This window comes from Pinus tabuliformis, chromosome 2_1 (genome assembly GCF_031772625.1).
Source record: "Pinus tabuliformis cultivar Carrire ecotype Pingquan chromosome 2_1, CPIR1, whole genome shotgun sequence".
NCBI lineage: Eukaryota > Viridiplantae > Streptophyta > Pinopsida > Pinales > Pinaceae > Pinus > Pinus tabuliformis.
Window position 1 is genome coordinate 746,233,934 of NC_142299.1, and position 21,804 is coordinate 746,255,737.

The 21,804-nt window shown below is 34.8% G+C and overlaps 1 long non-coding RNA gene across 2 annotated transcripts in view; it reads right to left on the reverse strand.

Moving 5' to 3' along the window:
* Window positions 1-320: 320 nt before the first annotated feature.
* Window positions 321-21,804, reverse strand: part of LOC149202736 (uncharacterized) — a 241,908-nt gene continuing 220,424 nt past the window's right edge. For both annotated transcript variants that reach the window (XR_016253571.1, XR_016253570.1), the window contains one exon: window positions 321-770. This is a non-coding gene — a long non-coding RNA (uncharacterized LOC149202736). The remainder of the gene's footprint in view (window positions 771-21,804) is intronic.

Below are 21,804 nucleotides of genomic sequence, written 5' to 3' on the forward strand. Positions count from 1 at the left end.
CACGACTAACCAATTTTAGAACTTGGGTTAACATCAAAATTCAATACATAACCATTAAATTAATTCCCTTACAATGCCTCACCTATCCTCTTTGACATCCGACATTGGAGCCTAAAAAACTACACACATTGTGTGGATCAACCGTGTAATGATCACAGGCAATATGAAAATCATATTTTTCATCAAACAATTGGAACAGATTCCAGAACTACTGTACATCGATTCAGTAAATCATACACTAGAATCAATTAATCATTGCACTGTAGTAGTAGATTTGATTGAAAAACATGGTTAATTTTAGAGATATTTCAACCATTAACTAAGGTTTAAGTGCCTCTACTATGTATGAAATTGAAATATACATACTGGGAAAACAAAACTGTCACCCAACGCCAACACATGTTTCAGAAAAGGTATTGTGGCCCACATCAGATTTGGGTCATAAAAAATTTCTTCCCTGAAAAATTAGATCCTTTCTTTAGCAAAATATAGCAGCCTGGATGATTCTGCTGCAACGCTTAAATGCGCATTTGTCGACTGCAAAGAGGAGGAGATGATTCAACAAATCTTGTGTCCCTTCGCCAATTCGAAAGCTGTGGAGGTACAAATCTAGTATACTGTTTTCTTCTGCCCAAGCTTCGTTTATGGGTGTGTTATCATACTCTTGTTTGGCATTGAAGCTTTTTCTAGAACACTTCCTAATTCACTAACGGTTGTTGGCGAACTCCACTCTGCATTCTGAGTGAAAGAAAATCACTTTTATTGAGTGCCTGCTACAGAAAAGTAAATTTTAATTGGAGCCCATTGTCGCAACATCAATCTTCCAAAATTGTCCATCCTATATGTCACACAGTCACATAAAAATAACTTCTTAAAATCTATTATATCAATATAGAAATAAAACAATTACCAAACCAATTTTAGGGCATATTCCAGGCCCTTTATTAAAATGAATTTTGCTTTATTTTTTATTTATTAATATTTTGAAGGAAATAAAGAAATATAAATATTTTTACAAATTTTTATGTTGTAAAATTTATTTACATTTAATTTTTTTTAGTAATTATTTATTAATATTTTCAAGGAAATAAAGAAATATAAATATTTTTACAAATTTTTATGTTGTAAAATTTATTTACATTTAATTTTTTTTTAGTAATTATTTAATATATATCTAAAATTAATAGTAAGGATGAATTGATGGGTGAGGTGTTGCTAGGGTTTACACAGTTCAAGGGATTTTTCATCTAGGGTTTTTAATTTAGGGATTTTTATATGATTGAAATTGTGAAAAGATAGCATGGAGGAATATTTAGTTTATTTTTCTCATGATCCATTGCCAAGGGCTTGAATCCTACTCAATGTGATCCATGAAGACAAGGTCTTAGCCACTAGAAGAAGAGACGATAACAATCCTAGGAGAAATCTCGAGAGCTCATGCACACAACTAGATATGTAATCTGGTATCTTCATATGTTATGATGCCAAGCTTAGTTGCATCAATCCCATTATATAGTCAATTTGGATCAATAATGGCACAAGGATAGTACATTTTAGAAGATTTGGTGGTTCAGGTGGTCTATTCTCTACATCCCAAACCATTGGAGGAACTACTCCTAATGTAGGGGCATTACCCTATCCATTTAATCCGATTAATTTGGTACATTTGGATTTTACGCCATACCCTCTTGGTTATTTTTATAGTGGCATGAATCATAATGGGGGAGTTTTATTAGCTTAGGGCTTTATCGACATGATGTTAATTGGGGATCTTATAAGCAACACCTTTCTATCAAATTCTTGGGGTTTTGATTAGGATTCAAAGGACCAAGGAAACCAAGGGAATGGAAGAAGTGTACTAAGCACAAACAAGAGGTTGTTAATTTGTAATTGGGAAATAATATACATCTACATGGTATAATGTATTTGGAATACTCAACCATTGTAGGTTAGTTCCCATGCAAAAAGATGGGAGGAGATTCCTTAGAAACTTTGGTGATGGAAAATTTCAAATATTTGTTAGTATACCCTCCCCATAGCATGGTTATGGTGAAGGGTTGGCTAGTTTGGACTCTTAGGACCACAATAGATGGAGATCAAATTCTTCAAAATAGATGGAAGTGGTTTCCACAATGCCTATATATAAAAAAACGGCACAAGGATTTCAATGCCCACTCAACCTACCTTGTCAATTTTTTTTGGTTTGGGTCAGGCTACTAGGGATTCCCTTGTTTCTATGGTCTGAGGAGGTTTTTAAACAAATTGGAAACATTCTAGGACTTTTCTATGAAGTAGACAATTCTTATCCTGGCTCTACTTATATGGGGATGGCTAGGATTTGAGTTGGGTTGGAACTTTCCAAAGTTTTGTTTGAATATATTGCTATTCAAAAGGGACCTCGAAATTTTTACTAATCCCTTGACTAGGGTATAATTCCTTTCAAATGTGTTTGGTGGTGCCATAAGTATGCGTATCTGGTTAAGGGTTGTCATCTCTCAAATGAAGGAAATTTTGGTTCACAAGGCACTTTAAGGAAATAAATATTAGGACTAGTCTTCAATGAAGAAGGTCCACTTAGAGGGGAACCTAAAAACATCTTTTGAAAGAAATTCTACATCAATTACACTAGCAAAGGAGGAAAAATGTCAACAAAAGGCGCATCCCTTGGAACAAAAGAACATGATCAAACACTAACATGATTTGGGTAAGCAATTTTTTCCTCCTCCACTTGTTTTTGAAGAAACTTCTAGAACTTTTTCTTTGGAACCTCAAAGGTAGAGTTATATAAAAATCTCAAGGCTCAACCTAATGAGTTCTTGCCTAGCCATTCATGTATTTCTACTAGGAGAAACAATAGGAGTTTATGCTTAAACCACTACGAGTTCTTTAGTGAGGTTTATTGCTTACTTGTATTATCTCCACTTGTATCTTTTGTGTGGTTCTTCATGTGTCTCTACACTAGTTATTAAATAAATATATCAACTACTTTGGTTTCTTACTTTATTAGGAGTTTATTTGTCGTATAAAGTGCCAACTGTCTTTTTAACATCATAATTTTCCATGGTCATGGATAACATAATTTTCATTTGTTGGACAAAAGTAGATGTTGTTAATCGCTTCTTGATTTGAGCATCCCTTGGGAAAAAGGAAAACAATTAGGAGATAGGTGTAGCTTATGTGTTCATTAGATTTGATTCAAACAAAGATGGATATCAATTGATCTTCCACCCAGTGAAGGAGTGCACCCAAGGTTTTAGTGGCGTATTTTAGCTGATAGGTCTTTTGCTAGGTGTATATATATAAAATATTTTGACGATAAGGAGAAACTTCAGACTTCGATGATGAGGAGATAAGTGTGGAGAGATTTAATGAAACAATGGGGATGTCGGGATCATTGAAAGTGTTTGTCATAGATATTGGGCTTTCATTTCAAAAGCCAATAAATATTATGGTTCCTCTTCTGGAAATGCTCTTGAGGCTTCCTAATCTTGAACATTTCCACCTGCATAAAGAGTTGATAAGAATCTCATTAAGTGCTTCTTCATTTATGTGCATATGACAAATGTGCATATGACAAATGTCTCTTTAGCCCGATTTCTTTTAAATTGTTCTCTTCTTCGTAAGTTCAACTATTTAAATTTTCTATTCTAAATAGGCCCACCATCTCCGCTCTCAACATTAGATGATTTAGGTCTATATGTTGATAGCAAAAGTGTTGAAAATGAATTTCCCTAAGCTTAACACTCTGAAAATAAGAAGCCAAGAAGACTTGAATGTTAATGGATTAGTGTTTCATGAGATTTCCCCCATTATAACAACACTCAAAAGCTTGGAAGTAATTTGATCGAGTTTTCATTGTCGTTGGTATCAAGTGCCTTCCGAGAATACAATTTCTTCAAGATATTTCTTGAAATAGTGGGCATCCCTTGGGAAAAAGGTTGACTACATGAAACTCAATAAAATTTTTCCCTTCAATGATTATTCTATAAAAACTTAGTAACTTGTTGAGCTTCAGTCCCATGTTACAATTTATGTACAATAGATGATTGTCTTTAATAATTTATTTTGAATAAGTTTCTTGTTTAAGTGACATGTACACTTCAAGCATAACCCATCTTCTAGTTGTCTGGCCTAATTTTTAATAGAATATTTTTACTATTTTGTAGTTGCTTGGCTAAAATTTTCACAATACACTTCTAAACCTCATAAAACCTCCTAGTTGAATAACTATGCCTAGCTTATTTGCAGCTATTTTTTTTATAATATCTTTGATAGGAGAAGACATGGTCTTATATCAATGACCATAATGCAGATCTAGCCAAGGTTAGTGAAATGGGTTATGAATTGGTCATACTTTCAATGGTAGCAACTCTTAAAAATTTCAATACAAATGCCATACAATTACCGGCCTCAAATTGTAAAAGATACTTGTGAAGAAAAAGAGCATGCTTTCCACGATTCCAAAATATTTATGGTTTTCATACCATAAGTTATTTCTATTCTTCACATAAGAACTACATTATAAAAAAATCTTAATTCTCCGCATAAAAAAACAAAAGACATTATTTTTAGTTTCCTTCACTTTGAATCATAAATGGGAATAAATTACTTTTATAACACTTTCTATAAAATAATACCAAGTAAATTTCTATACCAAAATTCTTAATAATATTTTAAAATTGGAAATCAATTGAAATCATCCTAAATCAAATAAAATTAACCATCTTTACCAGATTAAATGTCAAGCCTAAGAAAATGAATTAGCCATCTTTACCAGATTAAATGTCAAGCCTAAGAAAATGAGCCTAAGAAAATGAATTAGCCATCTTTACCAGATTAAATGTCAAGCCTAAGAAAATGAGCTTAAACCTCATTTATAGTTTCAGTGCAAGTTGGGATGGCACTGACATTCTTACTAATATGCTTAATAGGCTTAAAATTAGAAATCAACTTGAATTTAAACCAAATATCTAGCTTTAATGCACGACTAGATACCTTATGATTCATGAGGAATATCAATTATGCAATATGTTTTCCATTATAAAACTTAATTCAACTCTCTAGCTTTAGTGTGCCACCAGATACCATATGATTCATGCGTTTCATAAATCACCATGTATATGCCACTATATACCTTATAGACACTTTTTAAAGGATTAAGATATTACTTAACCGTTGATAGCGCACTCATTTTAACATGAATAATGCATTAATATTCTTAGAGTTAACCTTTAGAATTTGGAATTTATTTAATCATTTATGTCTGGGCACTTTTCTTTTGATGGAATGATATGAAAATCAAAATGCTACTTATATATTTAATCTTAAATATTGTTGTATAGTCTCATTTTTGATCAATTTTTGATTTTAAAGCACTAAAATGACAATACAACATTTTGGTGAATAGGAACTTAACATCTTTACACATTTGATAACAATTTTGTGATAACAATTTTGCGAGAAATTACACTTATGGTTATGGAATTTTTTTATCCTTTGAACTTTTAGTGATTGAAAATTTTAGATCTTAATTTCCTTTTTATATTGAATACTTTTGTTAACTGTGAAATGTAAGAGAGATAAAATTTTATGAATTTTAAAGTTTAAATAACACTGAATTTATTTCCTTCTTTAATCGTTGAATTTCTTTAGAAAATAGACATATGAAATAAAGTATTTGACATTGTATTCAATATATGGTGTGTTTTTTTTGGAGGCATCAATAAATCTATTGGTTAAATGTGATAGAAAAATAATTCATACAATGGATTGTTGGCATCATATTTGGTTCTTAGGTTTCACTCTTCACTGTCACAAAACAAAAATTGCCACAAATCCATCCTCATGGTGTCGTGATAATTGGTTCATACATTTTGATTTTGATTCTTCATGTACAACAATTTTCCCAACTTCACATTTGGAAATATTTATAATTTAGCACTGGGCTCAGGGTTCATCCACTGTTAGCATTCACATTTCACATAGAACTTAGTTGGACTTTAATATCTTACATATTTTGCACACATTTCTACTTCAACATGTGTTGATACCTGAAGATATTAGATTAGCAATTTTGAGATTTCTGTGATCTTGAACATTGAGGAGTTTTACTAGTTCCTTGGGAACTTTTGGATTGCATCTTCAACATAGTGAGCTTGTTTGATTTGGGTTTTGAATTTAAGCTTGCACTTCCACCCAATCTATTATAATTGGCTTGGATCCTAATTATTCCCCCCTAGACAATGGTAGTTTTACATTAGTTTGAAGTGAGAGGCAAGGTTGTCAATGTGATAATGGGTAGCTTGCCTATAGTGCCTCTAAGCTCTTCCAATAAAGTCATGACTTTTCCTTGTAGAGAGAATTTGAGCGATAACAATCCCAACGACATTGATTTTGTTGACAAGCTGAAACTCTAAACCACAACATGTAAATAAGGTGAGAAAAAGAACTCTCTTCCTTGCTCCCCAGAATCTCAAAATTAAACTCACAAACTGAAAAATAAAAATGTTGGAAGAACTAACACTACATGACTACAAGCAAAGACCCGCAAACAACGAGGATGGACTAAGAGTTATAAATACCTGATGTCTCCCTAGGAAACAAGGATGACATCATAAAGAAGTTAATTAAATAGAGAAATCTACTTCTAAAAACCGAAGAACAAAGATTTATACCTAGAGCACCAATCCTGTAGTGCCCACTCTAGTTTCCTGACCCTAATATGACATTATCTTAGATACTTTATTCTTTGAGGAACTCAGGTCGAGGATCCAGAAACGTGACTCTATTATTAGTGAATGTGATTGTTATGTATGTTCTCTATTAATATTATGATTACGATATAATTAATGGTTATGTGTACTCTCTATTGATATCATGATGGTGATAGTAGTAAAGGATAGACATGTTTTCTATTGATGTTATAATGATGATAGCTTTGATCTATATGTATGGTTCCATTAATGTTATGATGATGCTAGCCATGATGGATGTGTCCTCTATGTTACCTACTTGCATTAGTTCGGGTTCACAATGAACAATGACACGAATGACTAGATGATGGCGATAATGTTATTATGACAATGGCTAACACTGAGAAACCTTGTTACTGATGATTATTGAGTATGGCAGGAAACCACCAGAGGCATTCGCATATGACGAGTTGACGACACCTGGTTTGATGAAAATTTATATTATTTTATCTTTGAAATTCTAAGTCGATTTTGAAACCTGCTATATATGTTTATCTATATTCTGATGATATGCTAGTGGTTGCAAGCATAGATTAGTTGCTTGGCTGAATGACTCACATATGGGTGATGGGGTTGTACAAGTGGATGGAACTACATGGGAGGGGTGGGACAGTGTCCCTAATTTCACCCACTAGCACTCCTGCCGTGACTTGGGCTGGAAAGGTTGAAACACCTTCGCCTTGAAGATCACGATGCCATGAGGGCAGGTCCCAAAGTTGGGTCGCTCATGAGGATTTTACCAGGGGGCGCGCATCAAGGCGGATTCCTTGATCCCCGACACCATTAGTCTCACTATAGCAGACAACATAAGAGATGATAGTGGTCTATGACGTTGCACCTATACTTTCCCCTCGTAGTCACTGAATGCTTGAAGGGCAAGTGGTGTGGCACCCTTGGAACCTCAAGGTAATTTCTTGAAGGGCACGACCAACTTGGCACCCTTGGCATCACAAATAAACTATTAGGCGTGGCACCCTTGGAACTTCAAGGGAAGTTCTTGAAGGGCACGACCAAACTTGGCACCCTTGGAATCATTAAAAATAAATTAAATAATAGATATAATCAAGGAATGAAAACTAGGTAAATTTACATCAAGGGTAAATGATGTTAGAAACCGAGGTAATTAAATCAAAAATAAAACTTGGGTTAAGAGGATCATAGGAAGAAATAAAATAGATTATCTTAAAAACTCTACCCTTCCCATGTTGGAAAATACTAGGTGGATTATGTGGTTTAATTAGGTAAAAGGGGAAAGAGGGACATAATTGTAAGGATAAAGATTAATCCTAAACTAATTAAACCTAATTAAGAAAATAGAAAGGAGAATTAAAATAAGAATTATAAATTAAATTTAGAGAAATGTAGAGAACCTCCATGTGGCAACAACCAACATAAGAATATCCATCTAATAGATAACTTGAGTTAAATTAGGGAGTATATAGGGGATCAAATCTTGACTCATTAATTGACTTTAAGTAATGAACACAAATTAAGGAATAAAAAGAGGGGAAATAAAGAGACAATTAGGAGAAGAAATAGAAATCTTGTTGAGGTGAGGAAAATATTAGTTTTAAATAAAAAATTAAGTAAATAATTTTTGGAGACCCTTGATGAGAGAGTGACACATGGGTGGGTGAATAATCAAGCTATTGAATTATAAAAAAATAATGAATTATGCATGACATGCCAAGTGTCACCTATGAAGACTCCTATAAAAGAAGGGGCAAGCCATGAGAGAAATGACTTTTTGGGGGAAATCCTATTGTTGGATGGATGAGATGATGTCAGAGCAGTGATTATGAAACTATAGTGAGTTTGGTGAGGTAGAGGATTTGAGAGAGGGGACTCTTGAGCCAAGGAGTGCTCTCCTCTACCAGCTAGTGCATTCTTCCATTGTACAACTCCATTGCAGCTCAGGGGTCCGCGGGGAAGAAGAGTACCCAAGGAGTAGGCTGGGAGGTTAACCGGTGGGTCATCGCATTTGGATCAAGTACATCGTCATTCATTCGCGGAGGTGACCGGCAACAAGGGAATACCAGCAACAACAAAGCAAGCGGAGTCTCGTCTTCTGGTGAATGGTACATGTGTTGCAATACTATTTTGGTCTTAGTTAAATGTATGTAAATGTTATGATATGTTTCCTGAAGTGAATTCCCAATGTGTTTATCTTCTAGTTGTATTTTGCTGTGATTAAACAAAAAAAAAAAAAACGAACAAACGTATATAGTCTGGATGTGGTCCTTACACTTGGTATCAGACCGAGGTTCAACCTCTAGGACCTATGGACCACCTTTTTTTTGCTTCCTTCTCAAATTGTTTCTTTAATTTCCCTCCTCTCGCATATTCTAAGTATTTTAAGGTCTTTTATTAAAAAAAAGAAAAGAAAGAAGAAGAGAAGCTCTGGTGCTTGATTACTTCTAAAACTAATTGTGTCTACATTACCTATTGCATATACAGCCGTATGTTGTGATGGTGATCCCACAATCTGCTTTCTAGCATTTTATTTAGAAGAATATGCCAGGCATATTGAACACTCAACCATGATCTGACAACAATAGTGTGAGGTGGGCATGCCCGAGATGTTAGCTCGTTTGCGTGACAATTTTAAGAATGCCCAGGGAGAAATCAGAGGCCGTGGCTCATTTGCCTTGTCATATGAAGATTCTGCTGCCTCTCTACCTCGCGTATTCACTTTAAATCCTATGAATGCATTTATCATTTTCTCTGTTTGCTCTCTAAACAAAAGCTGTAATGGATTTGCTCATCAGAAACCTCATATTCCCCCTATTCCCCAATACCATCTAGGGCTTCCCACCAGGTATTGTGTTTTTATTTTCTGTGCATTGAAATTCAGTCCTAATGTAAAATTTTAATCATAGCGATTCTTAAGATTAATCAAGAAATAGCTTCTGCTGAAATATCTTCTTGGCAGACTCAGCTCATAAATCTACGAGGGTATATACATGCACCAAAGTATTCTGTGGGCAAACTGGGGTATCCTTGTGTAAATATCCAATCACCACCAGTACTCTTATCCTGAGCTATTCCTCCAGTTGCATTCCTTTCTCTGTTACAATCAATTTGGTTGTTTATGCTCAAGCATCAGACCTGATCTGGGTGCCAACGTAAGAGTCTGCACTGCATGCTTGACGGAGCTCATATTCACGTCGAACGAGTCCACTTATCGAACACGGTAAACTCTGCAGATGGCTTGTATGGGTGTTGAATCTCTGAAGTCGCTCCTTCGCACATGTTGGACCGAAATGAGAAGACGTTTGAAGATTTTCCGTAAATTCGGTGACCAGAGTATACAGGAAACCCAATTTGTCTCATATCCTATTCTTTTCTCCTGTGCATATCCTGTGATCATTGCATTCCACGAGGAAATATTTCACTCAGGCATTCAGCTGAATAGCCTGGTAGCATCCTCGGTCCTCCCATTTTGCCAATATCCCGCAATCATAGCATCCTATGAGACCATATTCGTTGAGGCATTTCCTCAAACAATTGGCAAGCAAGCTCAATACAGCCACTCTGGGCATACCCTGCAACCAGCGTGGTCCATGAAACTACATTACGTTCAGGCATTCTGCCAAACAGTTGCTGTGCATCCTCTACTCTCCCATTCTGCCATTATCTCGTAATTGCCACTGTCCCCGAGATCACTTCAGTTTCGGCACCATGACTGCCCTTAGTCTCCTGACTCTGAATTCGAGTTTGTGGGCTTTGTCCAGACCCTCGTTTAAGAGCGTGGGAAAATGTCTCTGATAGTAATATTTGAATAAACCTTAAGCACAGGACAGCAATAAAGTGTATCGGTATTCTCAGTTTAGAGTCCTAACTGAGAACAGAACAACAACAAATAGCATGCACAATACAACAATTTATATGCATATTTACAGTTTTGGGTCACAATATTCTGCTAGTTGAAATTCAGTGCCTAAAGAGGAGAATGAGATTCGATAACAGCCACAACAACATTTACTGGAATGAGATTCGATAACATTTATGAGATCGCATAAACTAGGTGAGAGGAGAATGAGTTTAGTCCCTTTTATGCACAGAACTAGAAGACACCAATAACCCTCATAGGGATTAAGGCATGAACCTTTTTAGGGTTTCAACTTTCAACAATCAAGTACATGTGGGCATTAATTTTTTTTTCTAAGAAAATACGTTTTGGGATCCACGTGCTTTGGGCACTGGCCTCTGGATACATTTCCCAGACAGCTCTAGGCCAATTCCAAATTCGGGAGTCGTTTCCAGTCGGATCCCTTCCAGGGATCTGCAGTTCCGTCTTCTTTGCCAAAAGGCTTCATCATCACTCACATACGTATATATTCATGACATGTTGGGAACTGCCATTATCTGACGGATAATATGAATGACAGAGAATAGAATCCCAAAACATGAGGAATATTAGTTTTTCGAAACTACGCATGTCACATTGCAGTGGAATCTAATTTGTGACAACCAACAAAATTGACATGGACTTCTGGGGTGAACAAATGGTATTTAATTTCCATTCCTAACAAATTTTCGTCTCCAGTACGAGTTCAGTTCTTCAATTCAATTTCTCGTCCATTTGATGGTTCATTGTGTCCATTTTAAATTTTATTTGTCTTATAGCAAATTTTTTTAAAACCACAATATGTTTTGAGTGTCTGTGTTGTGCCTTGCTTTCCAACTTAACTGCAGAGTAAGGCTTGCTCAAAACGATTTAGAATTTTCTCTGAAATTAAAGTACCTTCCATGTAAAACCATATGCATTTTATACGGTAAAATAGTAGTGAATACAAAAATTGAACCGCATCTGTTTAATCCTAATCAATTGAGCATCTGGAACTAAAAGACCGATAATTCATATGCAAAACAAATGAAAAATTAAATTAGGTACTTTGGTATTCTCTCAGAGCACCAATATTTTCGATTCAGATAGAAACATCCACAATCAACTCCAGGGCATCATTCATATTTGGACAGCGATATAAAATTGCTAATGAGATTTGTGACCAATGCTGAGTTTGGATACTAGATTTCTTCATTGTCATACCACAGGAAAACTGCTGACAGAATGTTCATTGCAAATCCTCTTTAAAGGAGGTAGTACTCATAAGTAGCAACCAAATTGAGCAAGAGTTTTCTCAGAGCTGTTATGACCTGCTCTTGGTACATGAAGATTCTTCAGCATAACCATAGAAAAGATATGATTATGACATTGCCTCAATCAAAAAAAAAAAAATCACTTTAAAGTTTAGATTTACATTGTGTCTTGAGGCTTGGCCCTTATACCAGTGTTTTGGGCCTTGGCCCAAGCCTATCTTCTTGTTGTGAAATGACATAATCTGAGTACCATTCACAGCTTTGCAATCAGAAGCTCACTCAAGCTCCCTTCCTCATTAACCATCTTTTCCCAAATAAGATCAAGAACAATCTCATTCCTTTTCAGTCATTTTGTAATCATAGTTGCAAAGGAAATCCAGTAGTGGGGACTCTGGATGGAATTTCTGTTCTAGTCCACCTTCTGTTGTATATGGATTGTTGTTTCTGCATTGTCTGCTAGCAGCCTTTGGGCCTCCTGCTACCATTTCTTTTGTCAGTGTCATACTCCTATACATGTCTTCTACGAATCCTCAACATATTTAAAATATTTCATTTAGAATTTGATGAAAAACAAATTGTTGGGTAATCCATAAACTCATTTCTCTCTTGTAAACAAGTCTAAGTATTGCTTATCTAACAAATAATAGTTCTGCAGTTTTAGCTACAGAATTTCATTAGACATCAGACATAAGAAACAAAACTATTGATAGGCTCTGCTAGCAGCCTGTTATCACCGAGAAATTCCCATTCAAAAAAAAAAAAACAAAATTGTAAGTGGAGTCCAGATAACTATTGGAAACAAGCCAATGTCATCTTGCTTGATTCCTCTCACTTTCAAGTTAGTGTGTGTGCCATTGACATTAGAAGGTTATCCCTAAGTGATCTAAGGTGTCAATTGCAAATCGCCAGTTGTAAGTGGTACCTCAAATTGATAAAAATAAAAAATTGTTGTTCTGTGGAAATCGAGTTGAAGCAACAAACAGGAAAAGCAGACACCAAGCTAAAGTGTATGAAAAATGATGCAAACTAAAAATCAAAAGGGAAAAGGTACCTTGCAGTTCTGCGTTAAAATATACAAGATAGCAAGCAGAAAACCTTTATAAACTTCTGGAACAAATGTTCACTAAAAGTGAGCATGCAAGCCAATGAAGCTAAGATGAAAACCAGCAAGATACCTTGCTGTAGTTTGACAGAAAGTGAAAATAAAGTGTAACAAAAATGCCTATTCTATATGACCTATACGCAGGAATGCACAGAAAACAAGAAAATTGATATAACTTATGTATTTGAAGAGGTTGGAATCTCCTCTGGTTTGCAGTGGATCGCTGGCCTGCTACTCAATGGCTGTGGGAATTGGAGGTCTCTCTTTTGTTAGAGAGCATTTCTCAAGAGTCAAAACACATAACCTGAAAACTAATTTGCACCTCAAACATACTCATTTTATGCTAGACACTACACTATTCCAAGAGTGAGAAGCTTTCTAGATAAACATTACAAATTTAATTCTATAAAAGTATTTGATTTTTGCAAAAATCATTTATTAAAAGTCAATAAAAATTTGGACCAAATCTATGAAGACACTAAATATCACTGACAAGTACCAATGGGACCCTTTCCATGAATTTAACCAATTAAGAAAGAAGCTTTATGAATTAATGGATTATGGAATTTATTTTACAATTTCTAATACACATATTGAACTGCTAAAATTAAAGAATCAGAGACTTTGCTTAGGGTAGTAATGAAACATACAGTTGAGAAGCACTCATCCTTAAAATGAACTGGTCAATGCACATGTTTTATGACAGCGAAGGACGTCTGAGTGCTTAATATATTTATAACAATTTAATGATTAACAATCACTAGAAAATAATAACAATAAAATAAAACATACAAATAAGTTTGACTAATGAAACTAGTTCCATCTCATTTCAATAAGTTGTCTTTTCCATCGTATAATACCAAAAACTTAATCTTGACTTCGTCATATGCTAATTTTCTTGGTTTAGGCTTTATGAGTGCTTGGATGTGAAACATTTTAATGCTCTAACAATAATCAAGCCATTCTTTTAATAATTAATAACGAGTTAAAAGTGCCACATTATAAATCGACATATGGAAATTATGTTTTATGTAGTAATATCTTGGTTAAATTTAATATTTACATCAATTGTATAGAATTTTTATATATTGGTATGTATTAAAGAGAAGTCAATAATTAAATATTGATTGCAAAAGGATGTTTTTTTTACCTGGGCACATGAAAAATTAGGAGTGTGTTTTAAAATATTATTAAATTAATTTGTTTTGAAATTGTTAATAATAATTTGAATTAAATTATAGTTTTCATAAATATAATTATTGATATAAATATATATTACAATTTAGATATCATATTTTCAATAGGTTGAGTAAGTGAAGTGGAGTGGTCACCTGTCACAAGTTGTGATCACTTAATAGTATCTTTGGGTTTACGTTGAAAAAGGTTGGGATCTTTCTTTGGAGATGAACTTGAGTGATAGTAGGGATGTCACTAGCTCTTTCTTGATAAGTGAGGTGTGGTAGGTGTTATAACCAATTTGTTTCCTCTCGATAATTTTTATGTAGCTAAAACAAAATTTTCCCACATTTGCAAATAGAAGACAACTTCCTTGGATTGGGAAGGTATGTTTTTGTTTGATTGGCATAACTTCCTTATTTAGAGTATTCTTCTTTATGCCCAATTCAATGCTCGATATATTATCGACTACATGTTTAAATTCTTCCATTGTTAGGTCACGTGCCATATCATCTCTAACTAGTTGAGACACTAACATCATTACTTACTAGGATATTATCTATAGTTAAATAATGTGGTGATGTTTCAAAGAGTTTCTTGGTTGGATGAACTTCTAGGAACTATTCATTGAACACTACATCTTGACGCACAATCACTTGCTTTGTAATTCATCTAATTATTTATTTATTTACAACTGCTAATAAGAATGTTTTAATTTTAGCACTTTTGACATCAAAGTCCTTGATCTTTTTGCTAGCTTGTGAGCTTAGGTTCGCCATTTGAATTTCTTATTCTTACTTGGCCACCTCTTTCGGAATTTTTCTGCCTATGTCCTAAATGCAATGCTACAAATATCATTTTAGGGAACATGCTGACAAGGGTCCAAAATGACACTTATTGAGATATTGGGGAAAATATTGCAGAATTATCAGAAGGGATAACTTAGAATTTAAGACTTTTGAAAATATCAAACGTTTAAAAAAGAAAAAAAAAAAAAAAACTCATTGGAATATACCATGAGATGAATATTGATTGTGATTATCCTGCCCCTTGTTTTGTTGTTGCTTAGTTCATAATTTTTTTTTTTTTTTTTTTTTTTGGGGTTGCAATGTTCCCCAGATATAGTCCTTTAGTTTATAATGATATTCGTGGTATAGATACCTTGGGAAAATTATAACCTGCCACTAGAAAGTTAACAAGAGTTTCGGGAAGGATTCCTAGGAGAGGTGTCACTATTTTTCCTTTATGTTCCGAGGACTTCGGGACGAAGTCCATTGTTAAGAGGGGGTGTATGTAGTGCCCACTCTAGTTTCCTGACCCTAATATGACATTATCTTAGATACTTTATTCTTTGAGGAACTCAGGTCGAGGATCCAGAAATGTGACTCTATTATTAGTGAATGTGATTGTTATGTATGTTCTCTATTAATATTATGATTACGATATAATTAATGGTTATGTGTACTCTCTATTGATATCATGATGGTGATAGTAGTAAAGGATAGACATGTTTTCTATTGATGTTATAATGATGATAGCTTTGATCTATATGTATGGTTCCATTAATGTTATGATGATGCTAGCCATGATGGATATGTCCCCTATGTTACCTACTTGCATTAGTTCGAGTTCACAATGAACAATGATGCGAATGACTAGGTGATGGCGATAATGTTATTATGATAATGGCTAACACTGAGAAACCTTGTCACTGATGATTATTGAGTATGGCAGGAAACCACTAGAGGCATTCGCATAGGACAAGTTGACCACCTGGTTTGATGAAAATTTATATTATTATATCTTTGAAATTCTAAGTCAATTTTGAAATCTGCTATATATGTTTATCTATATTCTAATGATATGCTAGTGGTTGCAGGCACAAATTAGTTGCTTGGCTGAATGACTCACATATGGGTGATGGGGTTGTACAAGTGGATGGAACTACATGGGAGGGGTGGGACAGTGTCCCTGTTCTCACCCACTAGCACTCCCGCCGTGACTTGGGCTAGAAAGGTTGAAACACCTTCGCCTTGAAGATCACGATGCCATGAGGGCAGGTCCAAAAGTTGGGTCGCTAATGAGGATTTTACCAGGGGGCACGCATCAAGGAGGATTCCTTGATCCCCGACACCATTAGTCTCACTATAGCAGACAACATAAGAGATGATAGTGGTCTATGATGTTGCACCTATACTTTCCCCTCGTAGTCACTGAATTCTTGAAGGGCAAGTGGCGTGGCACCTTGGAACCTCAAGGGAATTTCTTGAAGGGCACGACCAACTTGGCACCCTTGGCATCACAAATAAACTATTAGGCGTGGCACTCTTAGACCTTCAAGGGAAGTTCTTGAAGGGCATGACCAAACTTGACACCCTTGGAATCATTAAAAATAAATTAAATAATAGATATAATCAAGGAACGAAAACTAGGTAAATTTACATCAAGGGTAAATGATGTTAGAAACCGAGGTAATTAAATCAAAAATAAAACTTGGGTTAAGAGGATCATAGGAAGAAATAAAATAGATTACCTCAAAAACTCTACCCTTCCCATGTTGGAAAATAATAGGTGGATTATGCGGTTTAATTAAGTAAAAGGGGAAAGAGGGACATAATTGTAAGGATAAAGATTAATCCTAAACTAATTAAACCTAATTAAGAAAATAGGAAGGAGAATTAAAATAAGAATAATAAATTAAATTTAGAGAAATGTAGAGAACCTCCATGTGGCAACAACCAACATAAGAATATCCATCTAATAGATAACTTGAGTTAAATTAGGGAGTAGATAGGGGATCAAATCTTGACTCATTAATTGACTTTAAGTAATGAACACAAATTAAGGAATAAAAAGGGGGAAATAAAGAGACAACTAGGAGAAGAAATATGAATCTTGTTGAGGAGAGGAAAATATTAGTTTTAAATAAAAAATTAAGTAAATAATTTTGGGAGACCCTTGATGAGAGAGTGACACATGGGTGGGTGAATAATCAAGCTATTGAATTATAAAAAAATAATTAATTATGCATGACATGCCAAGTGTCACCTATGAGGACTCCTATAAAAGAAGGGGCAAGCCATGGGAGAAAGGACTTTTTTGGGGAAACCCTATTGTTGGATGGATGAGATGATGTCAGAGCAGTGATTACGAAACTATAGTGAGTTTGGTGAGGTAGAGGATTTTAGAGAGGGGACTCTTGAGCCAAGGAGTGCTCTCCTCTACCAGCTAGTGCATTCCTCCATTGTACAACCCCATTGCAGCTCGGGGGTCCGCGGGGAAGAAGAGTACCCAAGGAGTAGGCTGGGAGGTTAACCGGTGGGTCATCGCATTCGGATCAAGTACATCGTCATTCATTCGCGAAGGTGACCGGCAACAAGGGAATACCAGCAACAACAAAGCAAGCGAAGTCTCGTCTTCTGGTGAATGGTACATGTGTTGCAATACTATTTTGGTCTTAGTTAAATGTATGTAAATGTTATGATAAGTTTCCTGAAGTGAATTCCCAATGTGTTTATCTTCTGGTTGTATTTTGCTGTGATTAAAAAAAAAAAACGAACGAACGTATATAGTCTGGATATGGTCCTTACAAATCCATTTAATGATATTGTTATGGAATATTTTAAAGGCATTAATGTTCAGAAAAAGTGCATTGGAACAAGAATTTATAGCTCTTTCACAGGTGTGGCTGTGAATATATTTTTTTTTACATGTAGTAATTTTTCCCTAAAAAAAAGGAATTTATAATTATTTCATACGCATGATTTATTGATATAATTTTTTTTATTTGTAATAATTTTTTTCTCTCATAATAATTGTTTTTTCTACTTTTATAATAATTTATTTCCTAAAGGGGTGCAGGAGCAGGCAAGGTCTTGTATAGCCCCAGAGGAAACTTGGAAAAAACGTACTCATGGGGTCTAGGATTAATGACAAACAACCAAACAAAGTTTTATGGTTCTCTAAGGCATAATTCTGGCTAGAGCCCTTCAAGTATCCAACATCAGAACACTGGGAGACTCCCTCATCATCATACGACATCTATTCAAAGGTACTTCACCCAGAAATAAGCACTTAGGGAATTTACTAAACATGATTAGAAGACCCTTGGATGATATCCCAAAAAGAGAATACTTCCACGTTCTTTGGGCTTAGAATGTAGAAGCAAATAAACTTGCCAACTAGGCTTGTCAACTACAAGAAGGGAAAATAGAAATCAATGGTGTTGTAGGCCGTTGGACTCTACCAAAGAGTCGATGATCCAATTCAATTCCTTAAAATATATTATGACTATGATTGAATCAAATGGCAGGAGGAATTAAAAAAGGAATTGTTGGATGCTATTATGGTGCCCTACATGAGAAATATCATATTTCAAGTATGAGTCGGTGCATTACACTTCTATGGGATGAAAATCACAATAAGTGTCTTATCTTTGAAGTAATACTCACTATCTCTCCAATTCTCACCCACACCATGGTTGCCATTATGAAGAAGAAAGTCACCATTATTTCTCGCACATGTGGGAATTCTCGAAGGCACTCTATAACTCAGGGAATGCAGAGCATTTGTAGATCGATGGACGTGAAAGATTTTGAGTCAGCAAGATCTGGGGAAAGCTTCAAAATTTCGCTGGATTTAGGGTGGCAGTTCCAATTAAGTTTGTTTTGGCTTTCTGCTCTCTTGTTTCATATGGTCGGAATGAATTCTTATGCTCATCTATCTTCACTATGGTTGGTCGATTCATATTGGGGATTCGGGTTTGTTGTTTCACTTCCTTTAGTGAGGAATTTCTGGGACGAAGCTCAGGGTGGTATTGTGGGGCGTCGACAAACAATTTCCTTCTCTACCCATAGGCATTTGGATTTATCGGAGCTTGGGTCGATTAGACTTCCCAACCACTCTTGATTGTGTATCAACATTTGAATCCTTTAATTACGCATCTATCATCCCTTCTACATGGTGATTCAAACTCACGACATAATTTTTTTGGTTGGCACACGGTTTTAACAACAATGAACCAAAACATTTGTTGTCTAGAGGAAAATTGGGTTGATAGTGGTTATCGAGGATTGTATTGGCTGGACGATCTTTGTGGAGGGGGTATGCTGAAGGAGCTTGGGAGAAAGGCTGTGAACAATAGAGCGTGGGAAACTGTTTGTTCCTTGGAGACAAGTGACAGAATTGTCAGGAAGGGTCACTGGAAAAAGGGGAGCAACAAAGGAATTGGCGGGAGTGTTAGTGGCAGAGAAAAGCCACACAGGTGCATCTACATAGAGCAAATCAATCGACTGATAGAACAAATTGGTACCATCCAAGATGATTAATGGCCATGGCAGTGAAGAAACATAAACAAGTGGAGACTGAATCAAACATGTTAGAGGAAATCCTAAGGCTTTAAGGAATGGCAATGAGACAAATGGACGAGTTGGAAGCACTATGGCAACAGATTGTGACCTTACAAGAGCAACTTTAAAATATGCAAACCAATGCAAATGAACCCAACTCAAGGAGTGGCAAAGAGGTAAACTAATGCCTGGATATTAATCAAATTCCAGAGGAGACCACAAATTGACCAATGCACTGCTGTAAATTTCACTTTATATTAGGCTCCTTCTGCAGGTTGTCTACATTTTGATATGTAGTCAATTTTGTGATGCATCAAAAGATTTTGAAACCAATAGCTTTCATAAGAAGGCACAATCATGACATAAGATGTAATCCCCAAGTACCAGTTATGATAGGTACAAATTTTATCTAATATAAATACTCATTATTGTTAAAAAAATATATTTATTGCATATCTATATTTATATTTCCATAATTATTTACTTATTCATTTCTCCCTCTACAAAGTTGTAGGTGAATAAGTGAATTAGTGTTCATAATTTGCTAATGACTCCCACCCATGACCTAAACCCCACAATGGGAACTTACACACACACACACATATATAATAGTGGAGATAAGGTCCCCTTCTAATAAATATGGTTTTGATCAATACAAATAGGTGGTCAGCTTTGTCCAATATATTTAGTTACCTATATTTATTTAGTTATTTAATTATACTTGATTCAATGACTTAATGTTTGATAATTATCATTAAATAAAATCACTTGACAATATACATGTATTCTATAAAGATACTAGCCAAAGCTCAATAAAATAAAAAACCACTATGCAATGAAAAGAGAAAAAATAAATTATTAACATAAACAAAAATGTAAAAAAATGCACTCGAAAGTGAAACATATTATTTAGCATTTAGCTCCCTCCAAAATTCATCTCTAGTCAACCAAAGCGAGATAGAGACTTCATTAGTGAGACATGATTGATTCTCATTTTTAATGAGTCGAGAAGGGCATCGAAGGAAGAGCATTTAAAATGAGTGAGTAAATAGGACTAGGTGATTCTTGATCCAAATTTCATCTTGGAATAGGATATGAATGGTCATAAGAACATCTATAGCTAACTCAAGGTGATTTTGACATTTTGAAGGAAAAACAGGCCACTAGAAAAGGTGGTAAAATGATAAAGTGCAACAGAAGGACAATAGACTTTTAAGAAAAGTACCAAAAGTTATAGAAACAACTATTGGTCATGGAAGTCTCTCTATTTATCTCTTGGTTAGATGTCAACATATATGCTAAATCTCTATATTTTGTTACCTTCTACTTACCTTCTAAGCAATTATAAACCAATATACTAAATTTCCTTCTTCTGCTACCTTCTCCTCTAGGATCTATACATAGATTTTCTTTATGGGGTGAAAGGTCTACATATAGAATTTTATGTCAATAGCTTGGATTGTTAGAATATCCCCTACTCAATATCGGGGTTATGATACACATCATACAGTCCTAATTTTGGTGACCTAATAACACCCAACATATTAGCCTCTATAAATTATAGAGATCTTTCTACTGAGCCTAGTATGCATACTAGTTGCAAAACTACAACCTTGTTACACCAACATTAATCATTTTTCCAAATTCCTTATCAAATGATTCTAGAAGATAAAGGCGATGTTCTATATTTATTTTTATGTGCAGATATATAATCTCATGAGTGGTTGTAGCAACAAGATTATTTTGGAGAAGTCTCATCAATCAATCAATTTAAAAGACACTCAAATTGCAAATAAAAAACCAATTGCCTATAATTGTCACTAGGGCCAACACTCTAATTGCAAATAAAACAACATTTGTCACTAATTTCCATTTGGACCAAATCTCATAAATTTATAAGGTTAAAATACACCTTCCCATGGGAAACTTACAAGGTAAAAAATACACCATTCCATGGGAAAAAAATTATCCAATTATCTAGTTGCATAGGTTCATGTAACACTCAATAGATAAATATAAATATACTTGTAATGTTCCAACTAAGACTACATTTTGAAGGAGCAATTTAACAGTAATCCATGCTTTAACAATCTACTACTCAATATATATAATATTTTATTGGTTCCATATATTAAAATGATAAACCGATACTCCAAAATCAAAGAATTCAAAACATGGAGGGCATACCACCTTTCTACCTCATGGTGGTCCCTAACATTTCTCGATTTTCTATTATTTTTCATCTAATTACTTTAGATTTTACTTTTTTTTTTCTCATATATAAACTACCACACTTTTTCATGCCTTTTGTCTCTTTAGAAAG